The following is a 20,384-nucleotide window of genomic DNA, read 5'->3' on the forward strand; positions in this document are numbered from 1 at the left end:
CAGTGGCTGCATTTGAAGGACACAGTGGCTATATTTGACAGGCACAGTGGTTGCATTCAATGGGCACAGTGGCTGCATTTAATGGCATAGTGGCTGCAATTGATGGGCACAGTAAGGCTACAATTGATGTTTTTTTGTTTTCAGTATTTCTCAGTTTGTTTGCGTCCCCCAAAAATTTTGAGCACCAGCCGCCACTGAATGGGAATCAGGTAATTGTTTAGGGAAGGGCGTGGGTAGAATATTTTGTGGGGACAGGTAAGTGTCCTTATATTAAAAGTCAGCAGCTACAGTATTTTTAGCTGTTTACTTTTTTTTTTTTTTTTGCAGACTGGAGCTCCTCTTTAATGCAGAACAGTTACAATATAACTCAATAAAGGAGGAATTAGAGGGTCCTGCTTGTTAGAGCTTACAATCTAAATAATAATAATAAATGACAGTAAAGTTAGTAATAACTGATAATCTTGGTTGTAGTAATGATAATAAAAATAAAAAATAATAATAATGTGTATTTTCTCCAGTAATCCAGCAGGTGTCACTGTGCCCCAGTAAAGGGTTAATATCCCCCCAGCAGCGCTGCACAGTTTAACCTCTCCTGAAACTTTTCTTTTCCTCCAGACTACATTTCCCAGCATGCCTCTCTCCCTTTTCCTGTAGCTGACCTGCGCCCAAAGGATGCTGGTATTTGAAGTCCCCTCTCCGCCACTCTGAGGGTGTACATGGACGCGCTGAACTACATTTCCCGTCTGTAGCTGTAGCTGTTGCTCTCTGGCTCCCCGTGGTGGCGAGAAGCGGCAAAGCAGGCGCTGTCCAGTGTACACGGAGTGGAAGACGGAGGTGACAGGTAAGAGGGGCTGCTGGGGAGTCCTAGTTGTACCCCGCTGGCGTGGCGGAAAAAAATTATTTGCAAAAGATAACTTTTATACAGTGGTGGTCTGCTAGGAGGAAAAGGGGGTAAGAAAGGTACTGGGGGCTCATAATGATAAGAATGGTTTTATATAGCTAGGTGGGACTCAGAGTGAAGCAAGTGGGTGCTGGAAAAGGGTTGGTGAAAAGGTACATACAATAGGTTAATAAGTGCTGGTAGAGGAGAAATGGGTTAATTAATGGTAGGGAAGAATGGGTTAATAAGTGCTGGAGAAGAAGGAATGGGTTAATAAATGTAGGGTGGGTTAATAAGTGCTGGAGAAGAATGAATGGGTTAATAAATGTAGGGTGGGTTAATAAGTGCTGGAGAAGAAGGAATGGGTTAATACATGTAGGGAGGGTTAATAATAAGTGCTGGAGGAGAAGGAATGGGTTAATAAGTGTGGGGGGGGGGTAGTTTAATATTTCCGGGTATCAGAGAAATGTGTAAAAATGTGCTGCCAATGGAGGAAAGGGTTAATAAGTGCTTGAAGAGGAGAAATGGGTTACCGATTGCTTGCAAGCAGGAATAGGTTAAATTGGTAAACGGCTAAATAACTGTTGACAGGAGAAGGGTGGGTTAACTATTGCTGCCAGGGGAGGAATGGGTTTAAAAGTGTTGTCAGAGAAATAATTGGTTAATAAGTGTTGGCAGAGGGTGAATGGGTTAACATATTCCAGCAGGAGAGGGATGAGTTCTGTCCGGGTAGGAATGGGTTAACAGGTCCTGGGTGGGCAGGAATGGGTAGGGGTGCTCGGAGGGTGGATAAAAAGTGGTGGGGAGGAATGAGTTAATACATGCTGGTGAATAAATGTGTTAATCGTTTGGATAATAACTACTGGCTGGTTGGGCAGCAATCGGTTAATGAGGATGGGTGATAGAATGAACTGGTGAATGAGTGATTGGGTCAATGCGAAGGGTTAATGTGCTCTGGGGACAAGGGAAGGGTTGCTGTGCCCCAGGGGTAAGTGAAAGGGTTAAAGGGCGCTGCCTCCACATGCTCAGTAATGGTGTATTTCGGCACCTCCAGCTATAAGCTGCGTATTGTACTTTCTGTACATTGTATCCGTCAGCTATGCAGAACAAACCAGCTGCAGTAACCCCTGGCAACCAATCAGATTTCACTGTTCATATTATAGCAGGCCTCTGACTTCTCGTTGGCTTGTTTGCCATGTTGCAGTTTCTATTTATTTGACTCCGTAGAGCATTGTCATCCCCGATGTCCCATGAGAGCAGGAGATACCAGCTGTCCTGGCGTATGACACATGCCTGGTGCATTGAGTATTATGCTGGATTTAGGTTGGAGTAAAGTACCGGTTCCATGTTTTATTATGAACATGCAGAATTGCCACTATTATCGGCAGGAGGGACGGGCGGACTCCTGCACGAATGTCAGAATCATTTCTGAAGCCTCTTGCTTCTGGCATTGAATTCTGATTTGGATATTATGTAGTCACCTTCTTCTGTTTTGATACATCGGGGGTTATTTACTAAAGGAAAATACACTTTGCACTTCAAGTGCACTTGGAAGTAAAGCCGCTGTAGATCCGAGGGGGACATGCAAGGAAAATAAAAAACAGCATTTTAGCTTGCACAGGATTAGATGATAAAATCAGCAGAGCTTCCCCTCATTTCAGATCTACCCCTTAGATTTAGAGCGACTGCACTTCCAAGTGCACTTGCAGTGCAAAGTGGATTTGCCTTTCGTAAATAACCCCCATTGTTTTTTATTCCCCCAATCGCAGCAATGCGAGCGCATTTCTGACCGATCTCAGATGCATGCCTATTTCCCTGGGAGCATGCTGATTTTGACACTTGTGTATAGAAACCCAAAAACATTTCTCACCTGGAGACCAAAAGGAGAGATTATCCAAAGCAGATTATTAAATCTGATCTGCAGCCTTCCCTTTAGTCTTACACAGTTGTAAAGGCTCCTCTCCTGTACTGAAATTCCTTTCTGCACACTGTGAGCTCCTCACAATGTGCATTAGAGGCAGCACGTCACATAGAGCTTGTCTCATTTCCTGGCAGGAAGATGCCCAGCATCCTCTGTTTACTTCCCAGCCTTACTGTCTCTGGTCTGCCCTTTTCATTCATTGGATTTCAATTCTTCCAATCATGGAGGCTCAGTATCATATGTGGGCATTACCCAGGGTGACCTACATGCAAATACAGCCTGTCTAGAAATGCCTATTGCTCAAGACTAACATCACAGCAGTTTTTTGTTTCTCCCTGCAAAGCAGGGAATAAAAGCCAGCACATTGCTTAGTCAAACCGTACACTTTGCCCCTAGATGTGAACCCCTTCACAGCCAGTACCATTACAGTGACAGTGTATATTATTAAGACAGATCACTGTATTAGTGTCACTGGAGATGTCAGTGGCAGTTACTCAGTTCCCACAAAGTGTCAGCCTAGGTTCCCACTATTGCGGGGCGTGTGTTTGTTTGCTCAGGCAGCCTATTCATTTAAATGGGCTACTGTGCCCGTGTTTACGTCAGGAAAAAGGTGCCTTTTTTTAAAAACGCAACATGGTCATTTTAACCATGCAATTTCCCTGTAGATCCCACACCCACAAACGTGCTGTGGACTGAAATGTGTGGGGGTGCCATTCAGAATGAATGGCAGCCCCGTGCATCTCATAAGAGCAGTGCGATTTGGCTGCGGGCAGGTGTGGGAACGGGTGCAATCCCTGCAACTGCAACCAGCCCATAGACTGCAGGCAAGTGTGACCTAAGCCACAGTATAAGTCGCTGATCACCGCCATTACTAGCATAAAATAAATAAAAATTCCAGTATATATATATATATATATATATATATATCATCATTTGTAGACACTATACCTTTCACACACATTAATATACATTTATTGGGATTTTTTTTATACCAAAGACATGTAGCAGAGTACATTTTGGCCAAATTTATGAAGAAATTTGAATTTTTAATATTTGTTTTTATTGGATACGTTGTATAACAGAAAGTAAAGAAAAACATTTTTTTTTTCAAAATTTTCTGTCTTTTTTTCATTTATATAATAAAAAATAAAAAACTCAGTAGTGGTCAAATACCACAAAAGAATTCTCTATTTGTGTAAATTTTTTGTTTTTATATAAATTTAATTTAGGTACAGCGCTGCATGACCGAGAGATTATCCATTTAACCACTTCCTAACCGGCGCACGCCAATGTACGTCGGCAGAATGGCACGGACAGGCAAATGGGCGTACAGGTACATCCCTTGAAATTTGCCGCTGTGCCATCGTGTGCACGCCGCCAGCGGCGCACACCAGTCGGGACCTCCGTGAGTCCCGTTCTGCCTAGCAACAATGTTACTGATTTCTGCTCCCTGTGATTGGAGCAGAGATCAGTGACGTGTAAAATACAGCCACGCCTCCCCCACAGTTAGCAACACGCCCCTAGGACACACTTAACCCCTGCACTGCCACCTAGTGGTTAACCCCTACACTGCCAGTGTCATTTACACAGGAATCAGTGCATTTGTATAGCACTGATTGCTGTATAAATGACAATGGTCCCAAAAATGCGTCAAAAATGTCCGATGTGTCCGCCATAATGTCACAGTCACAATAAAAATTGCTGATTGCCACCATTACTAAAAAAAAATATATATATATATATATATCTCTTAATAAAAATGGCATAAAACTATCCTCTATTTTGTAAACGCTATAACTTTTGCGCAAACCAATCAATAATCACTTATTGCTTTTTTTTTTATTTATTTATTTTTATTTTTTTACCAAAAATGTATAGAAGAATACGTATCAACCTAAAATGAGGGAAAAAAATGTTTTTTATACATTTTTGGGGGATATTTATGATAGCAAAAAGTAAAAAATAATGTGTTTTTTTTTCAAAATTGTTGCTTTTTTTTGTTTATAGCGCAAAAAATAAAAACCACAGGGGTGATCAAATACCACCAACAGAAAGCTCTATTAGTGGGAAAAAAAATATGTCAATTTTGTTTGGGAGCCACATCGCACGACCATGCAATTGCCAGTTAAAGCGACGCAGTGCAGAATCGCAAAAAGTGGTCTGGTCTTTGGCCAGCAAAATGATCCGGGGCTTAAGTGGTTAAAGTAGCGCAGTGCTGAATAGCAAAATATGGCCTGGTTATGAAGGGGTAAGACCTTCTGGAGCTGAAGTGATTAAGGAAAAACTATTTCCCCTCCAAAAAATTGTTTCGATAGCACGTATAACTTTTATAAATCCTCTTTTTATTCCTCTTTTCATCCTCAAGATGAACTATAGCAGCACGAAGCCCCAGAGACCCCCAATTTTGGATGAATTTGTTTTTAGATCCCCATAGTAGGTAATTTGTTTGTGTCTAAAATAAGAACTGTCAGTGTTGCAGCTCAATCTTTCACTTTCCAGGATGAATCTGACTCGTTGCTGTCAGTCAGGACAGACAGTGCATGTTTCATATAGATGTTGCTATAAATGCTTCCATGGTTTAGTAGGTTTGTAGCCTGTTTTTGGTGCGGTTTCCCGATTGGTCCTTTTTTTTGGTTGTTTTCACAGTGATGGTGTGCCAGATGTGTTTATATTAAAATAAGTGAAAAATGCCAATAATTTCACTGGAAACTTAAATATTTACGGGGTCTGTCTCCTTTTACTTTCCTTTGGCCCTAGACATTTTTTTAATGTAGATGTATTGTCACTTGCTAGTACAGTCATGGCCAAAAATATTGGCAGCGCTAACTTATACGCCCCCAACAGTAGACAAGATCAGTTTGTGAAAAGACACTTAAACTTACTTCAAAAATTTACAGAAGGCCAATTGATTATAGGCGGAGACCTAAACATCCCCTTAATACCCGCAGAGGACACCTCCACAGGGCTATCCTCCTTCCCCCGGGGCATGAGGAGAGCTGCACACGCGGCCTTACACGCCGCACAATTGGTGGATGTGTGGCGCCTCTTCCACCCCGGGGAACGGGATTACACTTTTTTTTCTAGGCCGCACCACGGGTACTCACGCATCGATTATTTCTTGATGCCACACAACCAACTTCAGGCAGTTGAAGGATCCACCATTGGATCTATCACATGGTCTGACCACGCCCCAGTTACATTACGCTACGCTTTGACAGACTTTTACAGGGGACAGAAGAAGCCATGGAGGCATAATGAGAGTCTCCTCCAGGACGCCGAGGTACTGGCAGACGTGACGGCGGAAATATCCCATTACTTTCATACTAACGGCGCGGGGGACTGTGAGGCGGGCCTAATCTGGGAGGCACACAAGGCGGTGATTCGCGGAGTTCTGATAAAACACGGCACGCGACTTAAGAGACAGCGAACCGCCCAATTGTCTGAGTTATTTGGTAAGCTTCAAATCTTGGAAGCTAAACATAAACGGACACCGAATACTCTCTTAAGTAGTGAGCTGGATACGATGCGTACCCAGATAAACGATCTTCTCCACTATAGGGCTAAGGCAGCGCTCCAGATCTCCCGTAAAAGGATCTATGAATCTCTGCAGTCCCAACGGGCGGCTTCTTATATACCTTATGTTCTCTCCTCCTTGGGGACACGGGAGACGCTGCCCCAACAAATTACCAATACATTCAAATCCTTTTACGAGACTCTCTACAACCTGGACACTGCTCGGCCCTCCCCCATGCACATAGTCGACTACATAACCTCTTCTAATATGCCCACTCTACCGACGGAAATATGGGGCGCTTTGGAGGAACCTATAACACTGTCCGAAATCCAACAGGCAATAGGTAATACTAAAAGAGGGAAGGCCCCGGGTCCTGACGGCCTAACATTACAATATTATAAGACCCTACTCCCGTCCCTTGGACATCATCTCCTTCACCTTTTCAATGGTCTTACTAAGGGGGGCAAGCTCCATGAGGCCACGTTACAGGCTCATATAGCAGTGATCCCAAAAGAAGGCAAGGACCCGTCTCAGTGCGGGAGCTATCGCCCAATTTCTCTCTTGAATGCGGATCTTAAGCTATTTACTAAAATCATAGCTACAAGGCTGCAGTCGTACATCCCTGATCTGATACACCTTGATCAGGTGGGCTTTGTCCCAACTAGGGAGGCTAGGGACAACACCACCAAAGTCCTGAACCTGCTGCATACTGCCACCTTGGAAAACAGGCCGAGTGTCTTTCTCAGCACAGACGCGGAGAAAGCTTTTGACAGAGTGAGCTGGGATTTCATGTCTGCCACACTACGCCATATAGGACTGGGTAACAATATGTTGGGATGGATCCAGGCAATATATACTACACCGTCGGCCAGGGTTAGGGCCAATGGGGTACTGTCCGAACCCTTCCGGATCGCAAACGGGACACAAAAGGGCTGCCCGCTTTCACCCCTTCTTTTCGCGTTATCCCTCAAACCATTCCTATGCCACATTAGACTATCCCCGAACATAACTGTTATTTTGGTTAAACACACCCAACACAAAGTGTCTGCCTATGCGGACGATTTGTTGTTCTCTCTCTCAAACCCGGTAGTATCCCTCCCAAATTTGATGCAGGAATTTGAAACATACGGGACGCTCTCAAATTTAAAGATTAACTTTACCAAATCAGAGGCTATGGGCGTGGGGATACCGGCGGTGCAGCTTAATCACCTTCAAGCCAGCTTTGCTCTGAAGTGGACGAACAGGGCTCTGAAGTACCTAGGTACGAACATTCCTCATACACTCTCGAAACTGTACGAGTTTAACTTCCCCCCCATTACTGTTGGAAATAAAAACACTTCTGTCCCAATGGCAATCTGGCATGCACTCGTGGATAGGACGCTGCAATATCTTAAAAATGTCTGTCCTCCCAAAAATCCTCTACCTGATGCAGGCCCTACCTATACATATACCACCCGTCTTTTTTAAAAGGGTTAGATCTGCATTTACAGAATTTGTCTGGGCGAAAAAAAGACCTAGACTCGCCAACAAACTTCTGGTGCTCCCCAAATCGAACGGCGGGCTAGCCCTACCGAATATTATTATTATTATTATTATTATTCAGGATTTATATAGCGCCAACAGTTTGCGCAGCGCTTTACAATATGAGGGCAGACAGTACACTTACAATAGTAATCAATACAGGAGGGATCAGAGGGCCCTGCTCGTTAGAGCTTACAATCTAGAAGGGAGGGTCAAGTTGAAACAAAAGGTAATAACTGTGGAGGATGAGCTGATGGAGAAAATGAAAATACAGTTAGGTGTGGGTGGGGTAGGCTTCTCTGAAGAGAAGTGTTTTCAGGGATCGTCTAAAAGCTAATAAAGTAGGAGATAAGCGGACAGATTGGGGTAGGGCATTCCATAGGATTGGGGAGGCTTTGGAAAAATCCTGGAGGCGAGTATGGGAGGAGGTGATGAGGGAGCTAGAGAGCAGGAGGTCTTGAGAGGAACGAAGAGGACGAGTAGGTTGGTATTTAGAGACTAAGCTAGTGATGTAGCTGGGGGCAGAGTTGTGGATGGCTTTGTATGTAATTGTTAGTATTTTGAATTTAATTCTTTGGCTGAGCGGAAGCCAGTGGAGGGATTGACAGAGAGGAGTAGCAGACACCGAGCGATTGGTAAGGTGGATGAGTCTGGCAGCGGCATTCATAATGAATTGAAGAGGTGATAGACTATGTAGAGGTAAGCCAATGAGAAGGGAGTTGCAGTAGTCGAGGCGGGAGATGACCAGCGAGTGAATTAAGAGCTTTGTTGTCTCATTGGTTAGAAAGGGGCATATTTTGGAGATGTTGCGGAGGTTGAGGCGGCAGGATTTGGACAGCGATTGGATGTGTTGCTTGAAGGAGAGTTCAGAGTCCAGGACTACACCTAGAACCTTGGCATGTGGGGATGGGCTTATGGTTGTGCCATCAATTTTGACAGTGAGATCAGGGGAAGGGGCATATGGGGGAGGAAAAATTATAAGTTCGGTTTTGGATAGATTGATTTTGAGGAAGTGGTGTGACATCCAGACTGATATATCTGATAGTAAATTAGTGATACGTGAGGAGACAGAGGGAGTGAGCTGAGGGGTAGAGAAATAGATCTGGGTGTCGTCAGCATAGAGGTGGTATTGGAAGCCGTGGGAGGCATCAGTTGACCCAAGGAAGAGGTATAGATTGAAAATAGGAGTGGTCCAAGAACAGAACCTTGGGGGACCCCAACAGAGAAAGGAAGAGGAGAGGAGGAAGTAGAGTTGTAAGAAACGCTAAAGGTGCGGTTGGATAAGTAGGAAGAGAACCATCGTAGAGTACGGTCACGGAGACCAATGGTGTGGAGTTTTTTGAGAAGGAGGGGGTGGTCAACCGTATCAAAGGCAGCAGAGAGGTCCAGGAGGAGGAGTACAGAATAATGTCGTTTGGTTTTGGCCGTTAGTAGATCGTTTGTTAGTTTTAGGAGAGCAGTTTCTGTGGAGTGTTGAGGACGAAATCCAGACTGAAGGGGATCAAGAAGGCTATTATCAGCGAGGTGGTCACTCAGTCGGTTGTAGACCAGACGTTCGAGTAGTTTGGATAAAAAGGGGAGCAAGGAGATGGGGCGTAGGTTGTTAGGATTGGATGGGTCCAGTGAGGGTTTTTTAAGTATGGGTTTGACAAGTGCATGTTTTAGAGAGTTGGGGAAGATGCCAGAAGAGAGGGAGAGATTGAAGATGTGAGTTAGAGAGTGTAGCATAGAGTCAGAGGGTGAACGCAGCATTTGTGAGGGAACAGGATCTAGAGGGCAGGTGGTAAGGTGGACATTACCAAGTAGTTTAGCAACTTCGTCTATAGTGGTGGGGTTGAAGGAGGGAAGTAATGATTGTGCCTGTGGGCATGATGTGTAAAGCGTGGAGGGTATCAGAACAGTAGAAATCTCCACGCGAATTGTATCAATCTTCTGTTTGAAGTGATTAGCAATCTCCTGGGCGGTGAGTGAGTTGGCGGGTGGAGGTGGTGGAGGACGAAGTAGAGAGTTGAAAGTAGAGAAGAGTTGACGGGGACGGGATGATAGGTTGCTGATGAGAGTGATAAAATAGTTCTGCTTGGCAGAGAGGAGGCTAGAATTGTAATTTTGGAGGGCAGATTTATATTGGTTGAAATCTCTCTGAGACTTGGTCTTGCGCCACAGGCGCTCATGAGCACGACTAAGTTTTTTCAGACTTCTAGTGGCATCTGTTTGCCAAGGTTGAAGGGGTCGGGGCTTAATTCTGTGTGTAGTGAGGGGGGCCAGTGAGTCCAGAGAGGCCAGAAGTGAAGTGTTGTAGACAGAAGTGGCTAGGTTGGTGCAGGATAAGGGTGAGATTTTGTCATAGAGGTTGTCAATAGCAGAGTAGAGAAGAGAAGGCTTGAGATGACGTAGGTTTCTGCGGGTAACTTTAATGCGGTTGGCGGGAGAGGAGGTGAAGGAGAGGGAGAGAGTGAAACTAATAAGGTGGTGATCAGAGAGAGGAAATGGATAGTTAGAGAGGTTGCATGGAGTGCAAAGGTGAGAGAAAACGAGGTCAAGGATATTGCCTTCGGAGTGAGTAGGATCGTGTATCCACTGTTTCAGGTCAAAGGAGGAGGCTAGGCTGAGAAGTTTGGAAGGAGCAGAGGTGTTAGAATTAATAGGGATGTTGAAGTCCCCGAGAATGATTGTGGGGATTTCAGAAGAAAGAAAGTAGGGTAGCCAGGCAGAGAAGTCATCAAGAAATGTTGATACTGGTCCAGGGGGCCTGTAGATCACGGCTATTCTTAAAGAAATTGGAGTGAAGAGACGAATGCAGTGTGCTTCGAAAGAGGAGAGTGACAGAGAGGGAGGTGATTGAAGTACCTGGAAGGTGCTATGTGGGGCTAGAAGGATTCCAACACCTCCTCCCTTATGTCCATTGGATCTGGGGTAGTGAGTCCAGAGAAGACCACCATGGGATAGGGCCGCAGGAGATGCAGTGTTTGATTCGTGGAGCCAGGTTTCGGTGATGGCGAGTAGGTTAAATGAGTTGGCGATAAAGATGTCATGTAGAGAGGTGAGTTTGTTGCAGACAGAGCGGGAGTTCCAAAGAGCACAAGAGAAAGGGAGTCTGGTCTTGGGAAGAATAGAAATGGGAACTAAATTGTGTTGATTGCGGCTGCTGCCAGAGGGTGCAGGGTGATGGGTACAGTTTAATGATGGAGGTCCGGGGTTTGGGGATATATCTCCAGAGGTTAGGAGAAGCAGGAGGGTGAGGGAGGCAATATGGGAGTGAGATTTATATGAAGGGACATGCCCCAGGGTCTTGGAGATTTTTAGTGTGTGTGGATTTAGAATTAGCAGGAGTTGGTGGGTGCAGTAATAAGGAGAGGACAGAAGTGAGGGTGATATATATATGCTGTGGGGGGGAGAAGTGGGGTGCAGTTGAGATAATTTTAGTATAGAGGACAGAGCTGTCAGAAGGAGTAGTAGAGAATGCATGTTATAAGGAGAAAGGGCCTAAAGGGTTAAACGAGTTCACCTGCTGTCTTTGCGGTGTTTTTCAAAGTATTTTCTTCGGTAGGGCTAGCCCTATCGAATATCCGAGGCTACTACCAGGCTGTTCATCTGGGAAGACTCATAGATTGGTGCCGCCATCAGGGTACCAAGCTGTGGGCCCAGATGGAACAATCCCAAAGTGTGATTCCCCTCTGGGGGGCGCTATGGTGCTACTCGGCATTGCCAATCGCGATCAAACATCACCCACTGATTGGGAACTCGGCGAGGGTCTGCGCTCGGATAATTTCGCAAATGTCCCTCTCTTCCCCGACCTCGCCCCTTTACCCTATCATAGGCAACCCCTTGTTTATTCCAGGTCTTTATGATGGGAGCTTTCGGAACCTGGGGGGGGCGGGCCTACACCAAGCCTCCCACTTTAGCTCCGGGGGGCGCTGGAAAACTATGGAGAATTTCCTGGATCCTACAGGCCCGTTCCGTCTAGACTTCCTGAGGACACTCCAACTTACACATTTTCTCTCTACGATCCCGCCCCCCTGGAGGACGCCCAGTCGCTTACAGCCCTGGAGGTGCTCTGCACAGACGCAGGTGCACTCCCACATACACTTTCACTGACCTACAATCTTTTAAATGCTCCCACAGCAGACTTTACTCCCCCGGGACTACTTAATTGGGAAAAAGAGTTAGCTTGCCAATTTAACAACACCAAGAGACAGCGTATTCTCCGATTTACACACAAATCCTCTATCTGTGCCAAGATTCAGGAAACAAACTACAAAATTCTCTCACGGTGGTATAGGACCCCTTCGCAACTCCACCGGCTGTACCCGACTACATCAGACCTGTGTTGGCGTTGTCTCGCAGATAAAGGGACCATGCTGCATATCTTTTGGTCCTGCCCGAAACTCACGCACTTCTGGAAAGTGGTGCGTGAGACAATACAACAATTTAGGGCCCGGCCCCTTACAGACGACCCAGTATTCTTTCTCTTGCATGCCTCCGATATCCCTGACAGGAAGTACCAGAAATCAGTGATCCGACACCTACTTGATGCAGCTAAGGCCTGCATACCACTTCGTTGGAAATCGTCCCTACCACCGACCATTGACCTCTGGCTTGGTAAGGTGGAGGAAATCAGGAAAATGGAGGATCTTATCCTCACAGCACAAAATAGAGAGGAGACTTTTACTAAAACCTGGCAGAGTTGGAATGTGTTCATATACTCGGCTGAGGGCCAAGCCCTGAGAGGCTCTGACACAACCACGTAGTACCGCATGCAGTGACAATGTTATGTTGAGTCTGGGGGCCATAGATAGAGGCCCCGTATCTGAAATTACAATTGATCGCCGCGCAATCCATGATTGGGTAACATACCTGTCTCCCCCCTTCACCCCCCCCCTTTTTTTTTTTTTCTTTCCCTCTCTCTATATCCCTCCCCCCCGTATCCCCTATATTGGATATCCCCTATATTGGATATCCCCTTTCCCTTCTCTTTGCCCCTCTGTTTTTTCTCTTTCTTTGCTTCTCTTCCTCCACATACTGGAAGTGGTATCGACGTAGATACCTAGTTCGTTAAAAAGAAAACTGAAAAGTGGGACTACGGGACGATGAGACTTTCTAAATCCACATGCTGCTGTTTATTGTTCCGGATGTTAATGCTGGCAGGGAAGTGATGTTGTATTCCCTATAATGCCTTTTTGCCTGTAAGCCATGTGGAAAGTATGTAACCTGTTGGTCTATGTGGACCCATTTCCTGCTATAAATAAAAAAAAAAAAAAAAAAAAAATATTGGCAGCAATACGTTTCTGTAAGATAATGCTCCACTTCGCCCAGAAAATTGCTGCAGTTACAAATGTTTAGGCATTCTCATGTTTATTTCCTGTGTTTGTGTTGGTATGACACAAAAAAGTGGAGAAACAAAAAGCTAAAACTAATATTCCACTCAAAACTCCAAAAATGAACTGGACAAAATCATTGGCACCTTCTCAAAATTGTAAGAAATGATTGCATTCCAAGTTTGTGACGCTCCTGTATTTGTAAATAAACTCACCTGTATCAATTGTCAGGTGCTGAAAATATAGAAATCACCCCGACAATCAGTAAAAATGGTGAAAAATGTACTCAACTTTTTCTGTTGTTCGTTTCTGTGTGCCGCATGGAGAAGAGAAGGAGCAGCAAAGAATTGTCTGAGGATCTGAGAACAAAAATGGTGGAACAGCATGGACAATCTCAAGGTTACAAGTCTATCTCCAGAGATTTTTTTTTTAACAATCAGGAGTGCTTTATTGAAGGAAAAAAATATATAATTACATTTCCATAAGGTATACAGTCATTCATAATAACAGACATGGTACATTACATCAAATTAACCCTTGTTAAGTTGTTGAGTTGTTACTTCTTATTTAGAACCATCGCAGAGCTGAATGTAGTGAAAATAGTATCATATATAACATTAGATCCAGTTGGGGGGGGGGGGGGGGAGGAGGAAAAGGGCCGGGAAGAGGATCCAGGAGGTGCACATCTATATATCACCATCAAGAGTTAAATAGTGTGATTAGAATATACAGGGCATTGAAACCATCTATTCTAAGTTGTCCAGGGTAACCATACTTTATCGATCTTCCAAGGACACTCCCGACTAATGTAGGTCAGCTTGTAGAGGGGCAAAGCAGCATTGACTTTTTCTTCCCAGGACAAAATAGTTGGGGGAGTTGGGGAGGACCATCTGCAGAGGATCTCTTTTTTTGGTATAGAACAGGAGATACGAGATTAATAGTTTACTGTGGTGCGATCTTTGTTCATTCTCATGGATATCTAAAAGTGCCAGTTCAGGTGTCCTAGGGATGGGTAATTCTATTTGAACGTTTAATTGGTCAAATATCCCCATCCAGAAGGTCAAGATGGTGGGGCAGTCCTCGAATATATGTAGATAGGTACCCAAATGCGTCCAACACCTGGGGTAGCATGAGTCCCTATCAGGATATATCCTAGACAGACGCACCAGGGTGAAATAGACTCTATGGAGAAATTTTATTTGTATCAGTTTGTCACCTGCTGAGACCACCAACCTTGGACCCCGTTCCAGACAGTCCACCCAGTCCTCCTTCTCCAGGGCAGGCAAATCCATCTTCCACGCGTCCCGCAGCCTATTCATTTTGGGGGAGTCTGTCGTCAGCAGGCTGCTATATAAAACAGAGAGAGGCTTCTCCAGATCACTACAGGACAAAAGGTCCTCCACTGGATAAAATTGAAGGAGTGGAGACACGGGAAACTGGGCCCTAGCTGCGTTCCAGAGTTGGGCATATCGAAAATACATCCAACTCGGCAGCTTATGCGACCTGTAAATGTGAGCAAATGAGAGCAGCATACCTGCAGGCATAATGTCTCTGAGGCCGCGTACACACGGGCGGACTGTTCGCCCAACTTTGTCCGCTGAACAGTGTTTGGGCGGACAGTCCGCTCGTGTGTGGGCTTTCAGCGGACAGTTTCAGCGGACAGTTGGACGGACAAGGTTTTTCGGAATTTCCGAAAAACTATCCGCTGAAACCTTGTTTCAGCGAACAGCCCGCTCGTGTGTAGGCTTGTTCGTCAAACAAAGTTGCGCGCATGCTCAGAAAGGATTTTCACGCCGAAAGCTATAATGCAGTGTATAGGACGTCGTATTTTTCGTCCCGTCGTACGTGCTGTTCACGTCATCGCGCACGGTTTCAGCAAACTGTTCGTTCGTCGTGTGTGGGCATGTCCGTCCATGCTAATTTTGAGCGGACTGTTTGCTGAAACTGTTGGACGGACAAAGTTGGGCGAACAGTCCGCGCGTGTGTACGCGGCCTTAGGGTTTTTATACCAAATCTTGCCCATAACTGAGGATCTGGGACTCTCCTAAAGTGGAGCAAGTTGGGGTTCCCCCAGAGTGGCTGGACTCGGGACCATCGCTCTGCCAGGAAAAAACTACGTTGAGCAGCTATCCAGACTCGCACTGTTACCCTTGTAGAAGCTGGTAGTTCCGCGTACGTCCTCACTCCCCTGTACACTAGGTTTTGCAGTGCCTGAATGGAGCTCAACTGAGCCGCCTCCACACAGACAGCCGCATTTGAGCGTTTTCCCTTAAACCACCAATAGGCTGTGACCAACATCGCTGCCCAGCAGTAATCCCGCAGATTTGGGAGAGCCGGTCCCCCTAAATGTGTTGGTAAATAACGTGGATTTCGCTAAGTGAGGGACAGACCCATTCCAAACGAATGAAGTAATACAGAATCCAGATTGGGCTGTTTCGGAAAAAAAAAATGTGAATTTGGGTAGGATTATCATCTTCAAGCTGCTGATGCGACCCAACAAGTTTAGTGAAAGTCTGGACTAGGACTGGCATCTTTCCCTCAGGAGATGGAGCAAGGGAACTGTGCTGCGACCATAATACTGGGCAGCATCCCTGGCCACCCTGACCCCCAGGTATTTAAATCTCCAGAGATTTTAACCACTTCAATACAGGGCACTTAAACACCTTCCTGCCCAGACCAATTTTGAGCTTTCAGCGATGTCACACTTTGAGTGACAATTGCGCGGTCATGCTACACTGTACCCAAATGAAATTTTTATCATTTTTTTCCCACAAATAGAGCTTTCTTTTGGTGGTATTTGATCACCTCTGTGGTTTATATTTTGTCCTAAACCAATAAAAAAATACAGAAAATTTTGAAAAAAAAAATGTTTTTTTTTGTTTCAGTTTCAAAACTTTGTAAATAAGTAAGTTTTCTCCTTCACTGATGGGGTTACACTGATGGGCAATGATAAGGCGCCACTGATGGGCACCGATGAGGTGGCACCAATGAAGTGGTACTGATGAGGTGGCATTGATGGACACTGATATGTGGCACTGATAGGCAGCACTGATGGGTGGCACTGATGGGCGACACGGATGGGCACTGATAGGTGGCACAAATTGGCACGAATAGCTGGCACGGATGGGCATGGATGGGGCGGCACAGATGGGCATGGGTAGGCGGCACAGATGGGCATGGGTAGGCGGCACAGATGGGCATGGATGGGCACTGATAGGCGGCACAGATGGGAACTGATAGGCGGCATTGTATTATAATATACTGTACTAATGGATGCCAATCAGTGCCAAACAATAATGCATGCCAATCAGTGATGCCCATTGTGGGCACTGGCATCCATTATGGGCACTGATTGGCATCCATTGTGGCACTGACTGGAATCCCTGGTGGTCTAGGTTGGCATACCTTGTCCTGGGCATCCCACAGCACAGACCCCCCCTGACAGTGAGGAAAAGCCGATCACCGACTCTTCCTATTTACACTGTGATCAGCCGTGATTGGACATGGCTGATCACGTGGTAAAGAGTCTCCTTCGGTGACTCTTTACCGAGATCGTAGTTGCAGGGTGACAGACTGACACCCCGCAACAACGATCGCCGCGATGCGTGCCCCTGGGGCGCGCAGTGGCTCAAAATTCTGATCACGTCATATGACGTCCGGTCAGGATTTTGAAACCACTTTGCCGCCGTCATTTTGTTATAGGGCGGGCGGCAAGTGGTTAATGTTCCTGTGTCCACTGTGCACATTGTCAAGAAGTTTATGGCCCATGACACTGTGGCTAATCTCCCTGGGCGTGGACAAAAGAGCAAAATTGATCAAAGAGTTTGTCGAAACTTACGTGAGGAAGCCAAAATCTTTTTGCGAGAATGTGCTGTGGATAGACGAGACAAAATGACAGCTTTTTTGGTAAAGCTCATCATTCTACTGTTTTTAGAAAAAGAAATTAGGCCTTTTCAAGAGAGTAATACAGTCCCTACAGTCAAACAGGGTGGAGGTTCACTGATGTTGTGGGGTTGCTTTGAAGCTTTAGGCACTGGGATTCTTGACCGTGTGCATGGCATTATGAAATCTGAAGACTTCCAAAGAATTCTGGGGTGCAATGTAGGGCCCAGTGTCAAAAAGTTGGGTCTCGGTCAGATTTCATGGGTCTTACAGCTGGACAATGATCCAAAGCACACGTCAAAAAGCACCCAGAAATGGTTTAAGACAAAGTGCTGGAGAGTACTGAACTCGCCAGTAAGGAGTCCAGATCTAAATCCTATAGAGCACTTGTGGAAAAATCTCAAAACCGCAGTTGGGAAAATTTATCCCTTTCAATCTGAGAGACCTGGAATAGTTGGCAAAAGAAGAGTGGTCCAAAATTCCAGTGGTGAGGTGTAAGAAACTTATTGTTGGTTACAGGAAGCAATTTGATTTCAGTTATTTTTTCCAAGGGGTGTGCTACCAAACATTTAAATTGAGGGTGCAAATAATTTTGTCCAGTCCATTTTTGGAGTTTTTTTACATGGAATGTGTCAGATTTGGATTTTTGTTTCTCCACTTTTTTGTGTCCTACCCAACACTGTATCCTGGCCTAGGCCAATAAGGCCCAGGCCTAGGGCAGCATTTTGCAGGGGGGCAGCAAGGAAAGAGTCCCCGCCGGCTTGCGCTATACCACGCATTCATCTACAGATGAACACGTGTTGAGAGCTGCATGTCTGTTTCCAGCCGAGGATCTATTTTCTTAAAGGGACATCTGCTTTTTTGTTGACATCTGGTAAGGAGGCCCTCTGTGGTGGCAGTACACTCAATTGTGATTCATCCACTGGGTGGTTTTCTGTCCGTGCATTTTTTGTTTTTCACACTGTATGTGCAACTGCATATATTGTTCATTATTTTTGACAATATTATGCTTGGTGTACATTTTTTTTTTCTTTTTGGGTTGATATGAAATTATGATTTGTGGAATCAACGCCAACATATGCTAAGAGGCTTGCAACTATACATTGCAGTATCGTATTATTGTGTCTTCTTGCAAAATGAAAATCCCGGGCTGGATTAAAGCCACTTGCTTAATCGGCTTACAATCTGGTAAGCATGTTTTTCACAAGGTGATGGTGCACTCTTTTGTGGTGTAGTCACTGGGTGGACGTTGTACTTATCTACAGTTGTTCAAGCATTAATATACATCATAATAATCTTTTGGACTGTAATTAGTGCAATTTCCTCTTTTTCACTGTTAGTGTAGCATCAGTCTTACGGGGTGGACTGGGCTGAGAGGAAAATTAGTCTAGCGCCCCATAAAGCGGCCGCACTGTTTCTGGTATGGGGGCAGCCGGCATTCCGCAGCTGTGGGTGGGGGGGCGCCGCTTCTAATTTTAACTGTCCTGTCATCCTGGACCACAAACCTTCCTCACTGTGCTGTATTTTTCTGCTGCACCATTGATATCTTCTTAGACCTCTCCATAAAATTATTAGAAATTTTTCCTTTAAGTAGAACTATAGACAACACTTTTTTTTTTTTTTTTTTCATTTTGGATAGAATAAGGGAGGGTTATAGCCCCTGTCAGTTTATTTTCTCTCATATAAGCTTTACCATTTTAATGTCCTAAAACAAAAACTTAAAAATCTGCAGCTGTCAATAAAGTAATGTTTGGTGATTCTGCCATGAGGGTGACAACCCTCTGTCTCTCAGTTGTGCTCCTTCATTGTCATCCTGTCCCATGGGCTTCCAATGGAGACTACCAGTGGCTGTTACAACACACAGGCATGGTCCACTGTTGTCACCATTAGAAAACCAGCCATGAGAAACGCCGTCACTGAACTGCATCTAGACAGGAAATTACTGCAAAGAGGTTGGATGCCCTTAAAACATCTTCTTAAAGTGGAGGGCCACCCTGAAAACAAAAAAAATATTAAAAATTACAAAAAAATATTAAAAAAAAAAAAAAAAAATGAAAAAAAATTTTTTTTTTTACTTACCAGAAATGCCTGTTGCTAGGCACTTTCTCCTAATCTTCCTCTTCCTCCTCCGCGGAGATCTTCTGTCTTCTGTCTTCGTCGCGGCGTCTTCTGGGTAATGGGTCGCGCTGTGTTCTGGGAACTGTGTGTTCCAGAACACAGCGCGTCCCATTCAGAAAGCGCTGCGGGACTCGCGCATGCGCAGTAGGAAACGGGCAGTGAAGCCGTGAGACTCCACTGCTTGTTTCCCTTACAAGGAATGGCGGCGCCGGGACCCGAGAGCCGAGGGATGGGTCGGCCTCGGGCGGCCGACATCGCGGGCGCCCTGGACAGGTGAGTGTGTTGATTAAGTCAGCAGCTGCAGTGTTTGCAGCTGCTGACTTTTTTTTTTTTTTTTTTCGTATAACCGGCCCTCCTCTTTAAATGATTAGTTAATTTTTACAGAAAATGTGTAAAAGGTGAACTACCCACCCCCCACCCCTGTGGACCCGCTATGCTTACCTCCGTCGATCCTGAGCTGTCAAGGCTCCTGCAAGCAACTTCACTAGTCAACACATTTGAAATCTGTGCTACCTTCTCTCCTCTTCACCCAGAGCTGTAAGGACAGACCAGACAGATTTTGATTGGTCGGCGCTGTCCATGTGATAATGCTGACCAATTAGAATCTGTCTGGTCCGTACTGGCAGCGATGGACAGAGAGGAGAGAAAGCAGCAGGGATTTCAAATCCCTGGACTGGTGGAGTGGTTTGCGGAAGTCAGGACGGCTCGGGATTGAAGGAGGTAAGTACAGCGGGTAACAGGAAGGGGAGTCCGATGTACAGATTTTCTGTAAAAGTGAACTAACACTTTAAAGCTTCATGTACACGGGAAGTTTTAAAACCTCTCCTGGATGATGGAACTTGACAGCTTAGTAACTGATGGTTAAAAATGTCCCTTGTGCCACTTTTACATGCCGCGTTTGCATTTGAGAAGCATGTTTGTATTGCCAATGGTCAGAATTGTATCTCTACTAAAAACCCCTAGAAACGAAATGTCGCTAAATGTGGGGTACCGCGTTTACACACGCTTACAAGCTGTTACAGGCATTTGGGGTTTCAAATGCCTCTGAACATCCATCCTGAATGCATTTATTTATTATTTTTTTTGCATACCAAAAAATGCTTCTAGCCTCAACTGCCTGGAAACAACTATAAACGACCCTGTGTACATGTACCGATAAGATAACATAGAGGAGAGTTCAGGGGCAGCTGAAAAAAAAAATGCCCAGCTGTTCCTAAACATCCGTTTACCAGC

At 45.2% G+C, this 20,384-nt stretch overlaps 1 protein-coding gene across 4 annotated transcripts in view; it reads left to right on the forward strand.

Moving 5' to 3' along the window:
- The window catches only part of TBXAS1 (thromboxane A synthase 1), a 193,117-nt gene that overhangs the window by 68,908 nt on the left and 103,825 nt on the right, over window positions 1-20,384 (forward strand). The window contains exon 1 of one of the 4 annotated variants that reach the window (XM_077468778.1): window positions 696-841. The exons of 2 other annotated variants lie outside the window; for them this stretch is intronic. The gene's annotated coding sequence lies outside the window, so the exon portion shown is untranslated. Of the gene's footprint in view, window positions 1-695; window positions 842-20,384 lie in introns of those variants that run through there. One more of the 4 variants, XM_077468780.1, reaches the window with a different exon arrangement.

The sequence above is a fragment of the Lithobates pipiens genome, unplaced genomic scaffold (genome assembly GCF_037356315.1).
Source record: "Lithobates pipiens isolate NorthernLeopardFrog02 unplaced genomic scaffold, aLitPip1_a1.2 Scaffold_8, whole genome shotgun sequence".
NCBI lineage: Eukaryota > Metazoa > Chordata > Amphibia > Anura > Ranidae > Lithobates > Lithobates pipiens.